At 40.7% G+C, this 21,892-nt stretch overlaps 1 long non-coding RNA gene across 2 annotated transcripts in view; it reads right to left on the bottom strand.

The window, feature by feature from the left end:
* Positions 1 to 21,892, bottom strand: part of LOC120886167 (uncharacterized) — a 274,114-nt gene that overhangs the window by 128,766 nt on the left and 123,456 nt on the right. For both annotated transcript variants that reach the window (XR_005728912.2, XR_013439552.1), the window contains exon 3: positions 710 to 819. This is a non-coding gene — a long non-coding RNA (uncharacterized LOC120886167). The remainder of the gene's footprint in view (positions 1 to 709; positions 820 to 21,892) is intronic.

Below are 21,892 nucleotides of genomic sequence, written 5' to 3'. Positions count from 1 at the left end.
TTCTATCCTTACCTAGGGAGACCCAAACTCAAACAGCATTTTTTTCCACAAAGGAAAATTAACCAGACATAAAAGAAAGCAGATAAAGATTAACTGGAACTAACAATGCCTGGTGATTTGAGCAGCAAGAATAGCTGTAATAAAAACTGTCTAGGTTTGCACTGATGAAACGGAGTTCTCTTCAATTCTTGTAAGAAATCCATACAATCCACAGACATCAGGTCAGTGTACAGCAGTGGTACACAAGGTCCAGTGGCATACTATGAAATATTTAGTGGAAGTTACTGATCTAAATAAACCCTAATGTTCTGCCACATCAGCTATAAAAAATATCAAATTTGCTAATAGTGAATTTCTAATATGGCAACTTACTAGTAAGTGTACTGTTTTATATATTTTAAAATGAAATGCTATCTTATGGAATAACATTTTCTTATTATACAGAAAAAGCTCTCAGTGTTTTTATCAGTTTGTACCCATAAGACTCCTAAAAGTCTTGTGGATGCTGGACTGCATTCTTTTCCTGCACTAAATAGAGGTCACAGATGTTGGGTAAAACCCCAACCACCACAAACAAATGCCCACTGTTTTCTTGGCAGCCTGATCTTTGAACCCAAAATAATTTAAACAATAAGTTTCCAGTTCTTAAAAGAGCAAACATGCCTTTAGGGGAAACAGAAAAAGAAAAATACACAATCGTCTTACCGACCTTGGGTTTGGTATTTACTCTTCTCTTTCTTGGGTTAAAGCTGCTGACTATAAACTGGGCTCCTGCCAGGTTCTTACCATATTCCTTTAACAGTAATTTTTCAGGAAGTTCTGGAAGAGATAAGAAAATAGAATCTGAGAGGAAATCAGCTCTGCTTGTATTGTTGAGTGATTCTACTACATTTACTGGGAACGTGGATGTTCAATCATGTGTACCATTGGTACCAAACTTCCTTTGGGTAGGTTTTATTATTTTCTTCCACCCCCAAATCTATTTTCTAGTGGTCCATAAATATTGGAAAATTTGTCTTCTCCAACTAAACTGTAGAGAAATTGAGAGGTAAGGAACTCATCTCCTTTTTTCTCAAGACCGTGTAGTTCAAAAAGCCAGAGTAGGAATACCCAGTTCTCTTGCCAAGGCCCAGGAGGAAAGATAGACTGACAGAGGACTCCCATTCAGGAGACTCTGGTTCTGATTCTACAAATACTATCCTTCCTTGATTTCCTACCTTCTCCATAAAGCCATTCCCAAGACTTCCAATTCTCCACTAACGACTTTGCCACCCTTGTATTTCGTCCATTTGCTCACTGTTGCATGGTAGAGGGTCTTCCTTAGTAAGTTTCTTGAAATCAGACACTTGTATCTTCTACTATTTCCTCTGTAGTATGTGGTACAATTCTGAGTACTTAGATGCTTCTACCTAATGTACTAAGTACATTAAGCTTTTCTACAATACCTGTTTCAGCACCTTGCTCATAGACTGAAGTAAAAAGGCTTTTTGCACACACTGCCCCTTGGACTTGACCACTGGCAGCATGAGCTGGTGCCTGGTCAGAGATTGGGAACTTCTGGCAGAGAGTTGCTCTGCATCTCTTTGCCAGAGAGTTTTCTTCCAGACAGCAGAAAGCTTATGTGACCTCAGACACAGTACATTAGATGTTTTGGGAAGTTAAGTGCAGTCAACATTTTGTTGGTGATCCTCAGGAAGTGAACCTGGCCGCCTCTCCTTTCTGTAGGTCTCCTCTGGTGTTCTGTGTGGTCTTCCAGAATTTCCCAATAGAACTGAGGTCCAGTTACCTACAGTGGTAACTCACTTGATTGTGTACTCCTTGTGGTTACCTCCTTTCCTGTCTCACTTCCACACTTTGCCTACAACATTTCCTGGGGTCACCTCCCAAATAAGTTGCTTATGTCTGGATTTTTGTCTCAGAGTCAACTTTTAAGGGAACTTGAACTAAGATGACTTTCGATGAAATCCTTAGGGAATGAAAGAAAAGATGATTTTTCACCATTCCCATCACAGGCAGAGAGGCCAGGCCAAGGATAGGGTTGGCCTTCTTAAGATTAGGAGATAGAGGGATCAACTCCTACATCCTATCCTGTGCCTCCATAGCAGAAATACCTGTAAGGGCGAGCTGTATGGGAACAAGTTTAAATTGCACTGCATCCTTGGGGGAAGCTATGAAGTTCATTGCACTCAGGCCTAGAAAAGACAGGTCAGACAACACAGCTGCCTACAAGCAGACGCCCATTTATCTCAGTTTCCATTAATCCAAAAAAAGAAGAAGAAACCAGAAAATAATAATAATAATAATAATAGCTATAGATTTTTTTCTAACTTGGGTGAGCAGCATTTACTTTGAACTATGAAATCAGAGAACTGTCCTGTTTTTGTGTCTTAAATTTTGAAAGAAATTCCACCTGAGTAAAGAGTTCCTCAGGAATGAAATAGACAAAAGCCATATAAACACTTAGAGGATGATGGGAAAAACCAGTTGAACCCTCTGTTTTAACAGTTGTGCTTGAGCATTTCTGGTGGTTGATTGCACAATTTCAGTTCTTGAAGATTTAATGCTTTATTCCCTTGGTTGCTGGAGGAATACAATTGCTCAATGAAATGTGAAGAGATTTGACAAGGACTGTTTTCGAGGTTGTGTGCCAAATTCTTGCTTTAACTTGCTTGCTTAATCAAGTGTCTACTTGTGATCTCTTTGGGAGTTTCTGAACTTCATTAGCTCTTTCCTTAAAGAAAAGTTAAACTACTCAGGAAGGAAGGTTTATTCATCAAAGTTCAGTGAACATCAGCACTTTCTAATAAGTAGTTCTAAGCCCCAGTTTCTAAACAACTAACCAGTTCAGCAAAAACCTGGTCCACAAGAAATTGACCTGTTTTCAGAAGAAGCTCTGGAACCCCACTGCAAGATATAATCTCTCCTAGAACAGTGTTGATTTTTCATTATAGCCAAAATGATTTGCTATAGCAGAAGAACAATTAGAGCAAATGATAGCCATCTCTTCATTGGGGGAAATCCAGCAGAGAGCTCTGCCATAATTTTAATTTGAGATCTGCCTGGTATTCTGATGAAAACCATCTTAATGAACATGCAAATTACTCATTGTCTTTTATTATAAAAATTTGCACAAATATCCTGCTCATAATTCATAATCAGAAGATGAGCCTTTTCTGCAATGAACTTGAACTCGAATAAAACACTTTGGTCTTCTCGGAAAGATAGCATGCTAGGTGGAAAAGGAGCTTACAATATTCTTCAGTTTACAGATGAAGGATGTCTTCCTACCGTAAATTACTGTGGAAGGTACAATAACAGCCCCTCCCCAAAGCTGTCCAGATTTCAACCCTGGAAATGGTGTACACATTACCTTGCAAAGCAAAAGGGATCTTTGTAAATGTGATTAAGGATCTTGAGTTATAGAGATGACCCTGAATAATCTGGGTTAATGTAGCCTAACTCAATCACAAGGACCAGAAAATCGACAAAACTTTCTCAGCTGTGAGCAGAAAAAAAATGCCACCATGGAAGAAGGATCAGAGACGTGCAATTTTGCTGGCTTTGAAAATGGAGGAAGGGTCCACATGCCAAGAAATATGGGTGACTTCTACAGCTGGAAAAGACAAGGAAACCGATTTTCTGTAGAGTGTTCAGAAAAGATGTTGGCCCTGACACCTTGCTTTTTATCCCTATAAAACTGTATCAGACTCTGACCTTTAGAACTGTAGGATAATAAGATTATGTCATCTTAAGCCTCTAAAATTGTGTTAATTTGTTAAGAAGCAATAGAATACTAGCACAGCTATGAAAAGCTGCAAAGTATTTCCTGAAAAGATTAACATGATAAAGAAGAAAAGTACTATGGCAAAGTTCATTTCTTCTCCCAAATGTCTAGATGTTTTTCTTTTCATTTACCATCATCCAAAATTAACAGGGATTATTTTATTTCCTGTGACTTTCCAGTCTATTTTGGAAAAGAGTAAAATATTCATTACGTACAATGAACCTCAGATTCCCTTTAGCCATAAATGCTCAGTTGTATTCTCTAACCCCTTCTATCATCCACAATCATATATTAGTGCATATTCTTATGACCTACTTAAAACTATTATATGCAAATGCATAATAGGTTTATGAATTATTTTGTCTGAACTTTCTATAGTTTTAAAATATAATGTCATAGAATGAAAGGTCACTTGACATGAGCTAGGAAACAGGACACAAAGCCACCAACAACAAAGATGAATCCAAAGAAAGAAATAGGAAACAATAAAACCCTGACTTCTTCCTGTCTTCCCATCACACTTCTGCCCTTGCCTTCCATGTGTGATGAATATTTAACTTCTCTCCAAAACAGAATGGAAGGTCACAAGGTATAAAAGAGTCCCCGTTAATTTTGGATAATGGAAGAGGAAAGAAAAAAAAAAAGAAGAATGAAAAACATACTTCTAGATATTTTTCAGGAGAATTGAACTTTGCCATAGTAATTTTTTTTTCTTTTCCAGCCCGAAGCTAAATGACTGGAGAGTCTGAGAAATGTCAATTGCAACATGAGCCCTCTGCAAGGCAGAGGGGCACAGGCAGGGGAAGCGTGGAGATTGGAGCTGAAAGTAAACAGGAAATGACTGGCACCTGCTTCGTAGAGTACATTCTGCATTTACAATGAAGTCATGTTAAAAACCTTAAAATCTTCAGTTCTCCGGGACGATTATATCTTTTTGTTTTGTTGTTTAGATAAGGTACACTCAACCTATATATCTTTATTTAATTCAATATATCAAAAATATTATCATTTCAACATGTAACCACTATAAAAATTAATAAAATTTTTCTTTTTTATTAAATCCAATCATTGAAATCTGACATGTATCTTATGCTTATACCATGTCTCAGTTCAGATACTAAAATTTATCAGAAATCAGAAATATACGATCTATATTTAGATTTCTTAAAATTTACAGTTGTTAAGGAAGATTCACATACTGAAGTTGTTCTAGGAACATATAAAAATAATATTCAATAATCGAATCAAGTATTGGTTTTTAAAACTTTTTAGCTAAAATTAAATTAAAATTTTAGTTTCTCAGTCACAGCAGCCACTGAGGCTTATAGCCACTATATTGAAAGCACTATACAGTATCAGAGACCACAACTGTAGAACATGTGAGTTTTTTCACCTTTGTAACTTTTTCATGCTAATTTTGCATATGACCTGTTTTCTCTTCATCATCATTAGTCAGAAGCCTTACAATTAAAAACAAACAAACAAGCAAACAAACAAACTGTGTTCTTGTCTTTGGTATAAATATAAGGAAGACAGTGAGAAAAGAATAAAAGCCCCATGAATGAATAGAGGGTGTTGGTGTGAACTTCAGAGAAAGTCAACTTAACTCTTCAAGCTCTATTGGACAGAAAGAATGGAGACCTCAGACAGCAGAATGAATCTGTTCTCACACACTTTTAGACAGGACTCTGTTTTATACGATAAAAATTTGATTCAAACTGGCTTTGACACTGAAAGTTCTCTTGGCTCACGTAGCTAAAAAGTCTACAGGCTTTATAATAAGAAGCTCAGGCATAACAAAACCAGGGGTTTAAACAATACCATTAAGAATTCACTTTTCTGATTTTCCCAGGATCAATGTTCCCTGTGTTGCTTTAAATCTCAGAGTTTCTCCAACAGTTGAAAGATGGCCATCCAGCTATCCCAGCCTGATGTGTTATCCTTTATAAAGCCCCCTGTCAAAGTCCTAGACTGATATTCACGGACCTTTTCTTGGATCATGTCATAGTCTCTTTTGCATTACAATAATGAAGTGCCTGATGCAGGATACTCTATAAAGAAAAGAGGTTTATTTGGGCTCATGGTTCTACCAAAGGGGCCACATCTCATGAGGATATTTGTGCTGACAGATTCCTGAGGCAATCCAGGGCATCACATGGTAGAAGGCACAGAGCACGTGCTTATGTGATCTCTCTTCCTCTTGTTATAAAAGCCATCAGAATTCAATCATGAAAGCTCCACCCTGATTACCTCCTCTAATCCTAATCACTTCCCAAGATCCCTGCCTCTGAACACCGTGGTCAGGTTAAGTCTTCATTCTTTGAATATCTCACAGAGGGGATTAAATTCCAACACTTGAGCCCTTGAGGGACACAGTAAACCATATCCAAACTACACAATCATTCCTCAACCCATCTCCTGGGCCTGACCCATTCCCCAGCCTCCGAGATGGAGGGGTTGGCTCTGTCCACTTCAATGGCTGTCCATTCCAATCCCATGAACTAGACGAGGTAGACTGGCTCTCCAGCAAAAACCAGGACAGGATAGTACAGCTGGAGCTGAGGAAATGGATGCTGGGCAGGAAAAATCCATCACATGGCAAACTGGGACTCAGTCATGGGAGGCTGGTTTGTTCCCCACAAATGGTTATGTTAATTTATAATTCATGTAATTCATGAGGGGAAAAAAAATGTATCCTCTGCCAAGTGCCCCATCTTCTTTCCCCATGAGCTATGTGGAAGTTCACATCTTTTTAAAAACTCTCCAACCTTGGTAAGTTGTTTAACCTCGCTGGGCTTCAGATTTTTCATCTGCAAAATGAAAATAACAGCATGACCAACCTCATACATTTATAATAAAGATTAAATAAGTTAATATTTGTGAAATGCTTTTCATAGAGTCTGGCAGATGACAAGTGCTAAAAAAAATCACCAAATAAATATGCAAAAAAAAAAGGGTGGTATTATATATTTTTTCTTAAGAAGGTTCATTGACTTCTCAAATGATTTCACATGCTTCTTCCTGTCAGGGTAGCCTCCAGAGAGACGAGAAACTACTGAAAACATGTATTGAATGGATAAATCTCATTTTCAAAATAAAAGATGTGCATGCTTTTTTTTTTTCCAGAGACACGCTTATACCCTTAAATATGGTTTGCCTGTGCTGTAATTTCCCTCTGTGAGCATGCGTCAGAATGTAATTAAATTAACACCAACGCAGCCTCCTGTCAAGAAAGCTTTGGCTAATTTAATGGCATCCGGAAACAATTTGGGTATTATGACTATCGTGAGGAATTACCTCCATCTCGAGTCCATCTCATTGCCTCAATATTTGGCTTAATCAGGTTATCCAGGACAATAATTATAACCAGTGAGGTTTATCTGGGGAGTGCCTCCTTCAAAGTGAAGGTTACATCTCCAGGTGCCTCTGTTGGAGAAGGCAGAATTGAGTTCTCGTTCAGGGTACAAAGACTCCCAGGTATCTAGGGAGACAGAATGGGAATTGCCTACTCCTCTGATATAGGGTGGGAAGCTGAGTCCCAGAATCCTTTTTTTGGCTGAATACAATCACTAAAAGGAAAGAGCCACCTAGGAAAGGTGACTGAAGGCACAACATGCTCTGCCTTCCCAAAAGGACTAGTCTCAAATTACAAGCCTACAGTCACTTCATTGATCAGTCCTTGCCCCCCAGTAGGCCCTTCTCTGTTACAGAGGCATTTGCTACCTGGAGGGACATGCATTGACCTCAACCCCACCACCAGGTTCACACAGATAATATACTAAGTTACTCCGCTGGGGGCTGGGGATGCTCCCCGCTCCTCTCCTCTCCCCATACCCACACTCTTGCCCAATAACTTTGCACTTTCTCCACCAGGAAGCTTGCTTTGGCCCCATGTGGTTTGCCCTGACCAGTGGCATATGGCAACAGTGGCAAAGTGCCAGTTCTGAGCCGAAACTTAGGAGGCCTCACCTATTTCTGCTTGCTCCTCTGCTACATCACTCTTTTCTTTCCAAAGAACGAAAAGATATCCTGAACAAACCACCTTGGCCATTTGCAAACCTGTGAACATGATATTAAATGTTTATTATTACATGCCCTGAGATTTGGGGTGGATTGTTATGCAGTGTCATGGTGGAGACCTCTCCCAGCCATCAGCTAGGGGAGAAGAAGGCTATTAGCATCTGGTCACAGCAGGTGAAGTTTCCTGCTGTCAGAGAAGGCAGCGTGTGCAGGAATTTCATTGTACCCATTCCCTCTCCTTCTTCCTTTATTTATGTAATTATAGATATAAAAAGCAAAATACTTAAGTTCCTAGAATTTTTTTGCAGTGAGGGGTCATCTAGTCAATGGTATAGAAGCATAGTTTTTCAGCGGGCTCCCAAGAAAACTTCTGCTGTCCTGATTTAAAAAAAAAAGTGACATCCATTGCTTCCCTTTTCCCTTGTTGTTTTGAAGGCAAATGTGACACCTGAACCTTATGCAGCCAATCTATACCCAGGAGGCAAGCAGCATGAGGTTGAAAAGCTGGCAGCATAAGGAGGGTAGGGTGGGAAGATAGAAAAAGCCTGAGTCTTTGATGATGTCACCCTGTAGCCACAATGCCTACTGACAAGTCTTCTTTTCATTTGGGATTCAATCGGTCCATGATTTGGGTAAGCCTGCTAAGAAGGGTGTTGTGATATTGAATATTAAATGAATTCCTACCTAATATGATTATTTTACGGTTTGGTTTGGGTCTCGACGCAGGCTGTTTCCACCAGAAAGACACAGTTTTCCCATTAGATATCAGAGGAAGTGAAACAGGAGAAAATTCTGTAAGTTTCATAGCCTACTGGGAGTTGCTAGGGGAAGGGAGAGACATGGAAACAGCAGTCTTGTCCTCAACCATCAAATCACCAGATAGAAGTTCCCTAGGAATGGACATGAGGGATGCTTGGATTACCTCTTCTGTGTCTTGATCTATTAAAATCTAATACATCCACCATTCTTGGCTTCATCCACCAAACCTTCTCAAAATCCAGCCACAATGAAGTGCTACATTTTTCAGAGCTGTCTAGGTGTGCGACCCCTCAAAGACACATCATCACAGGCAACACTGCATGAGTCCAGCTGTGCGAGGTCTTTGCAGAAACAGCATCTTCACTGTCCCTGCAGAATCTCCTACAGAACTTAGTAAGTGCTCAGCTTGCAGTGGGCCTTTAGTAACTAGGTGTAACAATAAAATGAACTTGGACTTTGCTTTATGAGCTGCCTAGCACCACACCCAGACCTGCAGGTGTGTCTGGAATCCTAATTAGGGGTTAGTAACAACAACAACAACAACAAAAATATAGCTCCATTGAGAATAAATTCTGCTACAGCTGAAGGAAATTGAGAGGACAAGAGAGAGGAGAAAGAAAGAACAATTCAAAGTCACCTTCAAAGACACCAGAGTCTCTGTATAATTTATTCCCCCTTGGGAGCATTTCTATCAGAAGTTCTGATGAAAAAGAAGTCAGCAATCTGGCAGGGTTTTGCATTTTTTACCCTATTCCTTTAAATACATGCTGGATTGTTTAGACGTTTCTGTTTCTACTTTAGTTCAAAAGAAGAGGGAACACCTAAGTTGGAAAATGTTAGATAAAGGGTTGGGGTAGGGCATCTTAGATTGGGTCCCCAGATGCAGACACAGAAACAAGCACTTGAATTCAAATAGCTTGTGAGGTGACCCCAAGAAACACAGAGGAGAATGCAGAAATAAGAAGCAAAGAGAAAGAAAGCACAAACAGGAGCATTAATATAAGTAGTGCCTGTGAATCACTGGAACTCAGTTCTGGGGGAGCTCTATGTTCCTCCTGTGTGAATAGGAGCTGGGACACTTTCTACTGACTCCCATGTATCATTGGTTGAAGGCTGTTCCCAGGAGTGTTTACAGTTTGGCACCCCCACTGCCCCTTCATGACTAGGCTCAGTCCTGCAGCCAAAGAAAGTCCTTAGGCAGAGAAACCAAGAAGACCTTGGCACATATAGAAATGTTGGACCTTGAGAGTCAATGTGCATAGCATCCATAGTGTCTGCTGCATGAGGACGGAAAGAGGGGGAGGAACAGGAGGCAGGCGGTAAGGGAGAAAGCACAGAGGAGCACTCTCGTGGGTACAGCTGTCAGCCAGAGAGCCAGCTTGGATGTCAGTGAATTGGAAGGAGGTAGCTCACTGAAACAGCTGGGGAAGTCTCTAATGCATCTCCCATTTATCATCATTTTCTTTAGATTTTTAGAAAGTCTTCAAAATCACAAGGGTTGAAACTCATTTATCAACCTTCCCGTCTCATATTGGAGGGGAAATAGAGTATATCCATCAAGGAGAATATTCTGGACCTATTTAAAATTATGATTCACAAAGAGAATAATAGAAAGGAGCATGTACTTATCATTTAATCATACAGTAGTTCTATAGAAGACAAGAGCTAGGATTGAATGTGCAACAAAATTTCCACACCATTAAAAACATGTACTGAACCTCTATTGGAGGGAGGGGGGATATTAACTTTTTAAAACTTTTTGAGTAGTTGGCTCATAGATATTTTTCTTTTTCTCCTTATAATCTCCTAAATATATCTCCCACAATGAATATGTATTATTTTTATGACTCATATTTCTGAGAAAAAAAGTCATGTCATTCATTGCCATTAGTGGCCCATTTTTTAAATGATTTTGCTAATTTGGCCTATCTGAAATTCTGTTGTTAGAATCTGTCTAGGACTGTGCAGGAGGTTGATATATTGATCTCTATTCTTCTCCTTCCCCAAGAGGTCCATATCACATTTCATTTTAGCCTAGCCATCAACATGCATCCACTAATTTAATAAACATTTATAAATACCCACTGTGTGCCAGGCACTGCCCTAGGTACCAAACGATACCAAGCATAGTTCTAGCCTTCATGGAGGTAACTGAATGATCAAACAAATATAAATGTCTATCTTTTAGTAACACTCTTCCGAAGCAACAAATGGTTCTATGAGAGTCTATCATATAGATTTGGATTTAATGGATGCCCTCAAGAAGTGAGGTTCAACATAAGATCCAAAGGATGCATGGAAGTTAACCAAGCAAATGTTAATTGAGCTTCTAATGTGTGCATAGTGTCACCAGGCTGGGGTTTTGGGATGCAAACCTCTGTCCTCAAGAATCTAACCATCAGATGCCCTTCAACAGAAGAATGGTAAAGAAACCAGGTATATATACACAGTGGAATATTACTCAGCATTAAAAGAGAATACGATTGTGGCCTTTGCAGGCAAATAGATGGAGTTGGACAATATCATGCTAAGTGAAGTAAGCTAATCCCCCAAAACCAAAGGCCAAATATTCTTTCTGATAAGTGTATGCTGATCCATAATGGGAGGATGGGAAAATGGAGGAACTCTGGACAAATGGGAGGGAGAGGGGAGAGGGTATGGGGGCAGGAAAGAGGTGGAATGAGATACATGTATAACTGCACATATGTTGCAACACTACATCATGTACAACCAGAGAAATGGAAAAGTTGTGCTGCAATTGTGTACAATAAATCAAAATGCATTCTGCTGTCATTCATACCTCATTAGAATAAATAAATTAATTAATTGAAAAAAAAAAGGAACTAGCCAGCTGTTAAGAGGCAATCGAGTTCCCTAAAATTATAGAGAACAAAACAGTATTGGGTTGACACCGTTAATATCTTTAGGAAGATGGAAGAGTTCAAAGGAACTGACAATCAATAAGGTCTAAAGTAGTCAAGAGAAACTCTTTGGAGGAACTGTAGCTTGAATTCTCTTTTATGCCAGCAAGAAAGAAAGGTTAGACAACCAACAGTTTGACTGTATGAGCAAAAGCCCAGAAGGGTTCATGTCAATGATGCCTTTAAGAGACAGTGAGATGACCAGCAGGATAAAAGCAGAGGATGGGTTTGGGGTGGAAGGGATAGACTGTCCTAGGAAGCCAGGTAAGGCTGGTTGAACTTGATGTGATAGGAACCAGGGAGCAAAGAGAGACTTGACAAAAGTGGTTTCCACAGGAGGGATCTGTAGTCAACTCTACCACCTGGAAAGAGAGAAAGCAGAGGGCTGGCCCCAGCAATGCAGACAGCAACATGGGGTCTTGCAAAGAAGTGGCTTCCTTTTATCCTTTGGAAACTGGGATATAATAGGTTAACTCAGTTTGTAGTCTCTGAAAAGGATATTTCTATGGAAAAGGGAAGTATCATTGTATTGCTTGAGATCATCTATTTTATCTCATTTTTTTTCCTGACTATCTCCTTCAGAGGAGATATGCTTTATACCCAACCAGTTGCTTTCTTTTTCCTAGAAGTTCTGCCCATAGAAGAAACCATATCAGTATTCATTTAAGACTCAGGTCTCCCAGAACAACCCATGGACTTTAGGGAATCCTTTTTCCAACCCCTCAACCTTTCTGGCTTGCAAAAGTAGGTGCCAGATGTGGGATGTGGGTGTCAGGGTGGGAAGTGTAGGTCATGTTGGTAAAGGGCCTCTGCTTATCAGAATGCCTGGCTGGAAGGATGGGCCAGGGAAAAGAATCTGTTAACAGAGGAAGCAGTCAGTGCGCTTTCTGACCATGCTCTGCCCTCATGCACTTGACAAGCAACTCCTCAGGCTGGAACACATCAGCAGATCATTATCTAGCATGTGCCCCAAACTAGATGGCCCCTCCTGCTTTATAGGTCTCTAGGAAAAGCAAGTTTCTAAATTTCTTAGGTATTCTGCCTTAGTGTATACCTTATTTAAAGTGTTTTTAAGTAATCACAGGGAATCTTCGTCATCCCAGTTCACTAAGTCCTGGAGAGCCTCCAATCCAGATAACTCTGTATTCTACAAGGAGGAATTAAATTGTGGCAATCTATTTTATTGGGGCATCACACAGAAGTAACGAGGACATTAAATCCCACACCTCCCAATCGTTGATCCTATCATTGAGCCCTAAAACTATTTTTTCTGTTCATTTAGAGATAACACCCCTCACCTTTACTTCCACCCCAAGGATAGAACACTGTCTTACACGCAGAAGTAGGTTCTTACTGAATAAACCAGTCAGTGAGTGACCTAGCTTTGCTAACAGAGCTGACTGTTTCTTTCTCACCTGAAGATCAGTACCTGCTAAGCAGGTTCTCAGGCCTCAGATTCCCAGGAAATATCCCACTCAGGCCAAATGGGCAGCAATCTGGGCCTTTTCAGCAAACACCAGCAGTTTTCCTGGATCACTGAGGCCCTCTAGTGGCTGGACCAGGCTGAAATCCCACCTGAACCCCCTCCCTTTCACTTCCTGTTAAAAATGCAACCAGCCCCAAGATTGAAAATAAATAATAAATGAACTTACTACTTATAATAAATAATAATAAATGTACTAATATTCCATTATTTTTCATCTCATGAAATACAAAAAGTGAATTTAGAGGTACCTATTTTCTGATATCATCAAGTTTATCCTCTCAATCTTCCCCTAGTTGGCTTGTGAGCTTTAAAAGCATCTTGCTTGACTAGTTATACCCTGAAGGGCTCTCACTTACCTCAAACACATCCTTAGACTTGTTCTAGAATGTCTCTGATGAACTTTTTCTCCCAGAAACCCACAGAGGGCCTAACTAGAGCTTTGCTGCAGAGGAAGGGAGATTTGCAGGCCTATTGGGCCAAGGTGCCTTCCCTCTCAAAGGATTTGAGCCATTTCAGGTTTTAGGGAACTTGCAAAGAGCTTCACTAGGACCAGACACCATTACTGTCTTTTGTGACTTTGGTAGGTAAGTGAATCTAGGGTGCGGTTGGAAATTGGCTATATCTGTCATTTTTATGAATCAATTTGTCCAACCCCATGGGAAGCTTTCCTAATATAAATAGCCTGCATTATGGCTGTATCGCCTTCATCTGACCCCTGGGAGTTCTAAAGAAAAGCCCATCATACTCACCTGACTTTCAGCCTGACCAGGCAATTAGGCAAGAGGCCAAGAGGAGGCTGAAAGAGAGCAAGGAGCCAACATTTACATATTCGATGACATCTGTTATTCCCTCAACTGAAAGGAAAGCCAGAGGGAATGGTTTTTTGGTGGACACAACTTTCAGTATCTCCATTGTACAGATGAGGAAAGTTGAGACTCAGTTGAATGTACTTGCCAATATCACACAACTATGTAAGCAGCAGGACACGGATTCAAACCCAATTCCAGCACTCTAGAACCCACCCTTTAGCTACCCCCCTGTGTCTTACTGAGATTTGGGTTTTGAATTCTTGACTGTGTGCATTATGCCTCCTGGAATCGGGAAGCCTGCATATCTGAACAGAGTTGCTCAATCCAACTTCTGGCTTGAAAACTTTGTATGTTCAAGATTCTCAGCATGGGCTGATACTAAAGCCTTGCTTCTCAAAATGTGGTCCTTGAACCTGTGGCATCAGCAGCATCTGGGAACTTTTTAGAAGCATTAACTTATTGCCTAATCCCACCCCACTCCCCATTTAATGAAACACAGTCTCCAAGGATGCAACCTATACACAGCTTTGATATGCACTCAGATTATTTTAGGATCTTGTTAAATGCAGATACTGATTCAGGGAGCCTGAGGTGGGGGTACTAAGATTGTGCTTCCCTAACCATCTCCCAGAGGGTGTCAATGCCATGAACCACACTTGCAATAATGTGGCTTTAGATTAATAATTCTCAGACTTGAGCCTGTATTCAAATAACCTGGAGGATTCATTCATGCATAGATTGCTGGGCCCCACCCCAAGAGATTTTGATTCAGTGGTTTTGGGGGAAGCTAGAAAATATGTATTTCTAACAAGTTTTCAGGTGATACTACATGTTTCAGGGACCCCAAATTGAGAACCATTGTTCTAGCCTACCAGATCTTTTTTTAACTAGATAACTAACCCTAATGTTAATGGGACTTTTGACTTGTCTTAATCTCTACTCAGTCTCTGACTCTTGGCATTTTAGAGCTAAGGGATTGTCAGAGACCACCTGGTCTCACTTAAGGAAATGCAAGTTGAGGGTCTCATCCAAGATCATGTACTCAGCCAAGAGGTAAACCACGAGTAAGCATCCTGACTCACTCTATGCTGTGTTGTTTATGCTGCGTGCTGCTGGCTCTGAAGCTCCATAAATTCTCTGGCCAGCAACTGCAGTATTTCTGTGAGCGCTCTATCTCAGGCCAGCTTTGCAGGCACTAGAATCCTTTTCAGACACATATGTCACTAACACAATCTATGAAAACACAGCGGCCTCCTACCTAACAGCTCTTCGAAAAGAGGGCTTTGGAAAAAACCAGCTGCCATGCTGACTGCTACAGTACAAGAGGGAATGCTGCAGCGAGCAAGCAGACCCAGACAGGTGATTCAGCACAGAGGCCCTGGAGCTCAGTAATAAATTGGTATACTGCCAACTACTGGCACCCAGATTCTACTGGCAACTCTGTAAAGATCATTTAACCTTTCTGTGCCTGAAAAGATGCTCTTGTTTAGGAAAGACAATACTCAAATTCAAAGGAATAAATGCAGAAGAAGGCTTAAATATGGACTTGGGGTGGGGGCTGTATCAGCCAGTTTTTGTGAATTGACAAATAAGTCAATCCTTAGTGACTTAGGAAGACACCCATTTGTTATTGCTTACAAGTCTTCGAATAAGGAAAAGATGTGCATGGAGCCTCACTAGGTTCCAAACAGGCATGAAACTCCATAGGTTTGGAACATAATGTCCACCATATTTTATTGGCCAAAGCAAGACTCAAGGCCAGCCCATGTCTCTATGAGAAGAACTATAACTGCACAATAGAAAGATAAAAAGGGAGTGAAGGTTCATAGCCAATTTTGCAATCTGCCACAGAGGAGTTCACTTAGTTTAGGAGACCCTGAGATAAACATTCCAAGGAAAATGGGTTAGGAAGGTAGCAAGTGGATGAAATACCTTCAGGGGAGTGGGAGATTGAGACACAGAAGAGGCAGCTACTACAGGGCGCACAACTACGTCAGCTGGCACCTGGGCAGTGTGAGCTTAATTTCACTGCAGAGGTCTGGGAGCTATGGAAACTAGGCCTCAATGTAACCCTACCTGAGGGATCTGGGATGTTTCTATGCTAATTCTCATCAGGCATTCGTTGAGGGCTGCCCCCCAAGAAGCACTAATTCCACATCATTTCACCTCCCATAGTGCATGGGGTGGCTTCAGAGGTCAGAACAAGCACTTGGCAAAGAAAGGCAGGTGCTGACAGCTGTTAGCCAGACCACTGTGCACAGATGTGGTTCAGGTAAAAGTTATAACAGTAGAACAAGGGAAGGGCACCCACAACATCTCCTGCAATGTGATCATGACAAAGAAGGAAAAATAAGAAGAAGAAATCTCAAGCTTCTGGTTGAAGTTATTTTTAGTCAAAACATCTTTTTTTTTTTTTTCAAGTCTGTTTGCTTTATTTTGGTTGATGCCTCAGTTCTCTTGCCAGAAAAGGTTGGGACACTAGATGCCATTATGTCAAATTGTCCTATGGCTCAGGAAACAAAATGCCAAATGAAGTTCCCAGTTGTCCTTGGAATTTAACAGCAGCGTGAGTTCAGAGCAAACAACTGTCCCTACCATAGTGACAATGGTCCACTTCAGCTCCTCCAAGGCCACATCTCTCTTGAGCTTGTACTTTGGCAGCAACATCACAAACCATGGAGGCTGGGATAAAGCAAAGGGGAAGGCAGAGGTAGCTGGCATTTCCTAGGGATTAGGATTCACAAAGCCCTTAGGAAAAGAAGCAGTCCAGAGAAAGATTTGTAACCTCAAAAAGGTCATTGAAATGTATAAAAAATGGACTAGAAGGAAAAACTGTAAAGTTATAGTAAAAATTTATCCTTATGGCTGGGAGTGGAAATGGGAGAGATACGGTTAAAAATGAAGATCAAAGTCATTTTATTTGAAATATTTTTAAAAAGTGAGATGAAATGTCAACAATGATTAATTCCCCCATAATGGATCTCAGGTGGTTGTTACATTATTATCTCTATTTTAAATTTTCACAAAGGTGGTAGGAAATGATGATCTCCTGTAATTAGCCAGGAATGGAAATGTTCAAGAAGTGACACTGTTGTCAAGCAAGGGCTATCTGCCTGATGTGCATAGAAACTGATACTGGGGCACTGGGATTTTGCAGAAATAAAAGCTTTATTGGGCAGCTGACCAGCAAGAAGGCCAGGAGCTGTAAGCTCAAATCTGCCACTCTGATCAGTTGGTGGTGAGGGAATTTATAAGAAGAAAGAGGAGGAAAGCTGCTTGTTGGTTGCATAACAAGAAAGGATATGTATTTCTTTTCAGGGGGAGTTATAATCTGGGGAGTGGAGTGGATTTGAGGTTATGACATCATTGACCAGATGATCTGGCTTTTGCTCGTGTCCATTCTTGAAAAGCTTGTTCCAAACTGTAAGCATCTTTAGTGAAAAGCTAGAGGTTTTTCCTGAAAGATAAGTTAGGCAAAGGACTTTTTTATCCGGATCTATCCAGGCCTTAATGGATTTCAGCATTGATAGGAACCTTGAAATCCTTCTTACACTGAGTTTTCATTTCCTTGTTGATGAGATGTCAGGGGATTGACCTAAACCTCAAATGAGATGATACATTCATAGTGCCTAGCCAGTGCCTGAAGCAAATTGACCCCCCTACACACACTTAAAACAAAACAAAAAAGCTTTATTGTACCTTTTGGCCCTCCTCTGGGCTCTGGATATAACTCAAAACCACCAACGTTTGTTCAAGGGCTAGGCTCATCTCTCTGACAGGGTCAAGCCAGATGATTGGCTGGTTGGATGTCACTAGCATAGGGCATAGGGAAGTTTTAAATTTACTCTCTTCCACTGTAGGTTGAATAATTTAGTCTATGAGATAAATTAACAATAAACAGATAACAGGGAAAGGAACACACAAATTTTATTATCTGCCAAAAACATGTATTAGTCTCAAAGATGAACCAGATAGTGGACTTAAAGGGATTGGGGCTTGGGCTTCTGAGTGGAAGGGAAGTGGCACAGGTGGTGAAAGGTTGAGGGAGGATGTGCACAGGGGAGCAAAGGTTGTCTCATGATGCAGAAGTCTCCCAGGGAGCAGCCACCATGGTCGGTCAGACCCTCCATCTCTTCTTCCTGTGGAAATATTCCTCCAATGCAGAAACAGAGTGGGGAATAACAGAAATGCCTTTTTTCTGCATTTGCTATTTACTTTACTTAGGAAGCTGGATGTCGATTTCTCTGTACAATAGGACAGATTTTCAGAGCCACTGCTGTGTTTGCAGAAGTAGTTTCCCTGAATAACAAAATCAAAACCAAAACGTGAAAAAGAAACATATTCAGGCCGGGTATGGGGGTGCACACCTGTAATCCCAGAGGCTCAGGAGGCTGAGGCAGGAGGGTCGCAAATTCAAAGCTAGCCTGCTCAATGTCGAGGTGCTAAATAACTCAGTGAGACCTTGTCTCTAAATAAAATTCAAACTAGGGCTGGGGACATGGCTCAGTGGCTGAGGGTCCCTGAGTTCAATCTCTAATACCCCTCTGCCCAAAAGAAACATATTTGGGATGGAATATTTTAGTCTTCCATATTGAAAACAGAAAAAAGTCTGAATGCCTTACCCTGACATCCTGACTCCTCTTAACCTAAGGAAGGACAGTGTTGGTCTAAGGAGGAAAAAAAAAAACTCTTGAAAATATGGCTGGAGGGATATCCTCCTCCTTATATAAAAATGGATTTTGAAATTTAACAATACCTATTTTTCTAACACTCCTCAAGGCTTTGGAATCTTCTACCTTGAAGGAGAGCCTAACCTATTTCCAGAACAGACTTCGGGGCGGATGTAGTCTGCAAAGAAATATTGCCTTTCTTCTTTGACTGTGAATGAGAACTCTAGATTCCTTCTACAAAACTTAGAGAAAATACCCATCGCCAGCCTCGATACACAAAATTCTGCAAAGAAAAGGCCAGCCTTGTCGGAAGAGATGATGTGCCTCAAAGACGTATGGAGTCTCAGAGGTTCTTGGCTCTGCCTTCTCGGATTTTTGTTTAGGACAACCTCTTCGGGACTCCAAAAATCCCAGAGAAAAGAAGACGCTGGGAAACGTTGCATTGCCTTCTAAAGCCACCCTCGGCTTTCCTGGCAAGATGGAGAGAGGCCAGGGATGTCCTCCTTTCAGGGGGTCAGGTTCTGATTCTTCCTTCAGCAGTTCTCACAGATTTCTTTCTCCCTACCCTCCAACCCCATGAGCACCTTCCTGTTCCTCATATCTAGGCCAACTCCTTTCTCCTATGCCAACCCTAGGATTTTCCAATTTCTGTTTCCTCTTCTTAGAGCTTCCTCAGATCTTTCTACTGACCGGGGACAGACAGATATGAGTGGTGGGAACACGAGGTCAAGGGAATAATTCTATAAAATGAGCCTACTGAGCTGCCCCGCTCATGCTTTTCCAAGAAACAATTTACCTGAAGCCCTGCCTGGCTTAAGTGGTCAGGATATGTCACTTCCTCAGCAAACTGCCTATGTTATCTGCAGGAGAAATGTGGGCCTGAAAGAATGTTGATAAGAGGAACCCAAGTAACCCTGGAAGAGGAAGATTTTCGTGACCCTTTTCATAGATCAGATCAGCATAATTCCTTCTAATCATAAAATCTGTAAGAATTTCTGGTTAAGAATCCAATTAGAACTGGCCAATGTGATCTAGAGTTGTCACGGCAGTGGGGACTTGAAAATCGAATGTCATCTTGCTGTCAGTCAAAAGTCAAGAGGTGGGCCTGAGTGGAACTCCCTGGAAACTTCTCCGGGATCCTCAATAGAACTGGAGTGTAGGAGAGGCATGGTGTCCCTCTCCTCTCTGAGAGGGCTCAGTCTCTCCCTTGATAGTATCTCCTTTTCTCTTTGTCCCACCTCCCTTTTTTTATATTGGTTCTTTGTCCTGTCTACACGACAGTAGAATAAACTCATTGCCTGTTACTCTGAGTGACATGTCTGTCTTGATCACAAGAACTGGAGTTTGAAGGTGTAGCTTTGCACTGCCTCGGTTTCCCAAAAGGCCCCAGCTATGACTGGCTCATTCTCGTCTTTCAGGTCTCAGGGTTATAGGTCAAGGTTCCACTGCAGAAATGAGGTAGCTGCAGAGATCCTCTCTCATCAGTTCTCGTAATCGTGACAGAAAGATTTCAGACATGTCCCTGAATATCAAGCATGAGTATTGAAGGAATAGAAAAAATGAAAAGAGAAAGTGAGTCTTCTTGGAGAGGAGCACAGCACACCCCTCCTGCTCTCAGTTTTATTGGAGAGTCTCAGAGTCCTGCCCAGGTTCACATCTTGACTTTTGACTGACAGGATGACATCAGACTTTTAAATCCCCACTGCATTTGGAAAAGATCCAAAGAAACTCTAGGTTCCTTTGGCCCAGGCTGACTGGTTCTAGTCCGAACCTGTTCTTTCATATTTTATGGTTAGGGGGAATTATCCTTATCTCCCTGAATTCTGGAACCTGTCTATGCAAGGGTCACAAAATTCCCCCACTCCAGGGTAACTTGTGATCTTCTCATTGGTATTTTGGGCCTGCAGTTCTGCTTCAGGTAACAGGTTGTTTGCTGAGGAATGTACCATACCCTAACTCATATAAGCCAGGCAGGGCTTCAGGGAAATTGCTATTTTTAAAAGAAAGAATGTGGGGGATGGGCAGCATAGTGAACCCAGTTTACAGAAAACAGGGAGTACATGCTTTGGAGACAAGGGTACAGTGTGGGTACAAGAGAGGAATGTTCTGGTTTTACTTTGGCATGGCATATTTATATACATAAAATATCTAGTCCAGAGACATGATCTAAGAGGGTAATTTTAGTTCACTTTTGTGTAGGTCACTGGACGTGATAATTATTACCTACTAAAGGTTGTTTTCTTCTTTGATTTAGGTGAAAAATCTCTATTAGTTTCCCCATCTGGTGGTTTTCATCATTCTGCTTTGTGAATTTAAGCAATACTACATTTGTGTAACATTGAGGGTTTTATTGGGAGTGTGACATATAGATGAAGTAATCAGATCCTAAAAATACAAATTACAGCAAAGTCTATTTGTTGAGCAAATGCATCTTCAGACCTGATTTTTTCTTTAGGCTCAGGTCAGCAGAGAGGTTATTTATGGACCTGAGGATAAGGTCTGATAATTGATTTAATAGTGTTGTTTGTGATCAAAATGTGTGGAAGTGGAATTTAAATCTGAGTTTTAAATCATGTGAAAGTGGTATTTAAATGTGGAGTTTTAAATCATGGCCATTCCTGTTTTGTCCCAAATGTCTCTTTTCTATCTACCTGGTATATTCTAGCCCACCTCACCACTATTCTCTTCTTACATACATATTTTTTTAGGACATCAAATATGGGGGATATTTAGGACCAAGTTTGAAACTAATTATATGATTAGATAAAATTTATTGATCATTGAGTATGTTATATGAATTTAAGTTATTTATATGTATATTTATTTAATTTTTACAATATCCCTGTGAGATAGGCACTATATTTTCCTCATTTTACAAGAAAGAAAACAAAAGAATAGAGAGGTTAAGAAATTTTCCCAAGGTAGTAATATTATTATCAATAATAAGTTTCAGTCAGTTAGTACCCCAACCATGCTGCATAACAAACACTAAAAATTTATTTGCCTTCTTACTACCAACATTTATGCTCATGCTAAATTCACCGCAAAATAACTAATTACAACTGGACTGGGGAGCTGAGCTGGGGAACCCTGGAGTATGTTGTTGACTGGGCTTGACTCCAGACAGCAAGATGGATTCTGAGTGTTTAAGCATGTGTTCATTCTGGGTCCAGGCTATATAAACAGCAGTAACCCATGAAACACTATTCTCATAATATTATCAGTATCCTAGGCCAGAAAAGCCTGACCCTGGGGGTCCCAACACAGCAGATGTGGCCATTCACCCCAAACACCAAACTTGCTTTTCAGGTGTGGGGGAAAAGCAAGAAAGGAAACTTTAATATGACGATATTAGGAAGGTATCATAAGACTCAGCTTCTCAATTCTGTCTTTGGATTGTTAAGAGGAGCTTTGGGTTTTAACAGAAGAAGAATCAAAGCAGG

This window comes from Ictidomys tridecemlineatus, chromosome 5 (genome assembly GCF_052094955.1).
Source record: "Ictidomys tridecemlineatus isolate mIctTri1 chromosome 5, mIctTri1.hap1, whole genome shotgun sequence".
NCBI classification, from domain to species: Eukaryota; Metazoa; Chordata; class Mammalia; order Rodentia; family Sciuridae; genus Ictidomys; species Ictidomys tridecemlineatus.
This window is presented reverse-complemented; position numbering and strand designations above follow the sequence as displayed.